The sequence below is a fragment of the Hydra vulgaris genome, chromosome 08 (assembly GCF_038396675.1).
Source record: "Hydra vulgaris chromosome 08, alternate assembly HydraT2T_AEP".
Taxonomy (NCBI): domain Eukaryota; kingdom Metazoa; phylum Cnidaria; class Hydrozoa; order Anthoathecata; family Hydridae; genus Hydra; species Hydra vulgaris.
Window position 1 is genome coordinate 7,695,001 of NC_088927.1, and position 4,068 is coordinate 7,699,068.

Consider the following 4,068-nt stretch of genomic DNA (forward strand, 5'->3'; position numbering starts at 1 on the left):
TATTATACCACACACGGCATACATTATCAGGACTTGAGGCAGAGTCAATAGAAGGTGGAAGACTACATTTATCGCTGCGAATAAAAGTCACAATAGACCAGAAACTGGTATAGTTCTTATTTGCTAAACTGTTTGCCAGCTTTTCGCCTTTTATAGTATCTTTTCTTTTTTTTGCAGAAACGAATGACATATTTATAAAAGGCTCTTGAATTTTTTAAAAAATTGAAGATTGGGCCAAATTTTGGTTTATTATAGCTATGCCATAAGCAGAACGCATCTTTAGCAGCCTTATGAGCATCTTTTACATAATCTGTCCAACCTGTCATTGGTTATTTTCTTGATTTAGAATAATTAAGACACTGAGATGAAGATTGAGTAAGACATTCATTCAGGATATTATACAGGTGGTTAATCTGCTTAACATGCTCATGTGAGTTACAATGTACATTATTACAGTTAATTACTTACAACTGACCCCTGTTAATTGAAGACACTAAGTTAGACACAGTGGAAGTATACTCCTTTATTACAATGGTCAACAAAGCATTAAAATTTATTTTAGGAGATTTTGTCGAAGTAGGGTGAGCAGTATAGGAAGAAGATATATTAATTTTAAACAAGATATCAAACACTAAAGGTTCAGATGAACTAGTTGACTGAATTATTTCAAAGTTATTAACACTGCATAGAGAACTTTGGGAGACAAGGCAGTGATCAATCCAAGAAGAGGTGCCCCATGCTTCACTAACAAAGGTAAAGGAATCATGTATAAGACAGATATCAGCTGTAACAAGATGTTCATCTGTACAAAAATCAACTAGGAGACTATTACATGGAGACCAAAATCTTGGTTCACAATCAAAGTCACCAGTAATAACAAATTTACCATATAAATCTGAAATAAGAGCTGAAAGACTACCAAGGCATTCAAGATACTTATCAACATTCTCATATGAATCACAAGGCGTGTAGACATTTATAATTGTGAGCTTAGCAGAAAAGTTATTTACAAGTTGGATAGCAACAGACCATGAATTATCAGTAATAACAACTCGAGTTCTGCAGAAGACAGAATCACGACGCAGGATAGCAACACCACCAAACGGTCTGCCACGAATAAAACCTGCAAAAGAATCAGTTAGAGACACTCCAAAGCCAAAAAAACCAGGTACAATGTTGTTCAAGTAACAAAGTTCAGTTTTGAGTGACCAAATCTCTTGGAAGCAGATGATATCATATGTTGCAGACAAGAGTACTAATTTGTGTGTAGAACTTTGTACACCACGACAATTAAAGCTATAAATCCTTACTGCCATTTTCAAAGAAACAACGCACAAGCGCATTTTCTGGCCATTTGCTTTAGTTGTAGAGCCTGAGAGCATCTCCAGCAGAGACAGATACTTTAAAGGAAGAGTGATATCTACTTGTGACAATTTTTAAGCAAGTGGCTTTAGTTTTAAATGTTATGTTGATAAATTCAGCTAATTCTTCAGCAGAGGCAATTGGCGATAAACGAGAGACAAATATAGAAGTAGTTTTAGAGCAATCATACGAAGAAAGTGGTTTTAACATGCATAAGTTATTTAGAATTTTTCCAGAACCAATAAGCACTTTTTGCTTTCGCTTTTTCTTTAGATGAGTAACAGTTTGGAAATCAATAGGGTCCAACACTGGTTGAGAGGTCTCATAAGATAAAGGATGACCAGATAAATGAAAATCGTTACCACAGTTATTAGCATGATCAACAAATATGTGCGCATCAGTAATTGAGTCCTTTGATATCGAATTCAGCTCAATTTTGTTAGTTAAATTAGATGAAGAATAACCTTGAGTTTGAGGGTAGGGATCAAGGATGGTTGATTTCACATTAGCAGTTGGAAGGAATGGCCAGTCATTGACAGGAAAATGGGTTAGCTCGTCGTAATTAGGAAGTTGGGTCTGTTTGTGTTTTTTGTTAATGGATTTTACAGGTTTCTCAAGATCAGTGAATAAACTATGTAACCTTTTACTGATCGACTCCATGAATTGATTCGAAAAAGATTTTAGCTAGATATACCCTTGTTAGCTAGATATACCCTTGTTTGTTGTTAGATATACCTTGCTTCATATCTGACTGAGCTAGTTTATAATATGACTATCTAGCTAAAATCTTTTTCGAATCAATTCATGGAGTCGATCAGTAAAAGGTTACATAGTTTATTCATTGATCTTGAGAAACCTGTAAAATCCATTAACAAAAAACACAAACAGACCCAACTTCCTAATTACGACGAGCTAACCCATTTTCAAGCAAGGGTGGCACATTCAACAGAGTGAGAACTTGTGGAATTTAAGTTGCTATATACATTTATTGGATTACCTGTGGCACAAAGATTAAGAATGTCAGCCTGCATGCCGTGTATCTGCTGCTATATAGTAGTGACATCCATGTAATCAGTATCCACAAAGGGAAGACGTGACAAATCTTTTGCATGGAATTCAGGATATTTTATATCGGTAGCATCATTAGGAGAAGTTATGTCAAGCATCAGTCTACAGTTATCTTGGACATCTTTTATTTTTTTATCGGGACCTTTATATTTTGACAAACGCTTGGATTCAGTTATCTTTTTAACAGGATCTATCGACAAAAGCATTGAAAGTGCTATTTCAATCCTTTCAAAAATTTCAGAAAAGAAGCGAAAAACGATCTTAACCAAAACTTCAAATGGCAGAGTATCAACTTTGTTGAAGACATAGCATAAGAGCTCATTAACAATCATAAAGTCCTTGCATAGCGTGGTATCAGTAAGACTATTACAAGCTTTCAAATGTGAATTATTTTTTCGTCTATCAATTCCAGCAAGTTTCTTTATCATTTTAATTAAAAAATATAGAGCAAAATAATCAGAGTAAACAATAAAAGAGTTAAAATTTGGTTGCCATTATTGTTATTACTTAAAGCAAAGCCGGCAGCCATATTGCATTCACGGAAAAAAATTTATATATATATATATATATATATCTATATATATCAGGGTGTTAGCTAGCCCAATGGTGCCGCGTATAACGCGGAATTCCCAATGGGCTTAAAATTCCCAAAAGTCAATTACCTTTTTCTTTTTTTTTTGAGTGTTTTTTGAGTTTTTTAGGACCTTTTCTAGAAAATTCCCAACATTTTCTAGAACAATAACAATAAAAACTCCTAATACGGCAAAAACGAGGTATAAAATTTATTTCTGGCTAACGCCCTGTATATATATATATATATATATATATATATATATATATATATATATATATATATATATATATATATATTCTTTTTAGAAATTGATCATATGCTTTATATGTACATTTTTATACATTTGGTTGTATTAATAAATTTTAAATCAATAGTCACAATTGATTTTTGGTTTCTTGACACATAAATTTGTAAAAGCTGCACAAAGATTTCCGTAATCAGGAAATTCAGCAATAATTTTTGGATATGCATTGGCTATTTACAACAAAAAGTAATAATCTTTTGTTATTAGTGAGTAGCTTCTTTAAATATTTTTTTTCTAAAGTAATTTTTATGCCGCGTATTAGCATTGCATTTTTTATTGTATTGTACAATGTGCTGCAACATAAATTAACAGGTAATTTTGTTTGACTTATTTGCAGTGCTGGGTAAAATACTTTATAAAAGTTAATTTAAATTACTAATACAAATACTGAAACAAAAAAGTATTTTAAATACAAATACAAATACTTCAAAATAAAAATAAAATACTAAATATAAAATACTTTACCAAAATTTACAACTATAGCAATTTTCAAAATTTATTTTTGTCACTGCTCAAAAGTAATTTTTAGTCATTATACTGCATTTATATCAAAATATCATTCATTCAGTCATAAACATTTGTTTTTAGCTGCAGCAGTTTTTCGAACATCATATCACTTAGACAGTTACGCCTAGGCGTTTGTATTTGTCCCGCTGTGCTAAACAGTCATTCAACTGAAGCCGACGATGGTACAGTGGTATTGAATTTGACAAACAGTGACCTAACAATCTTATACTTATTCAGAGCATTCAAACTTGTA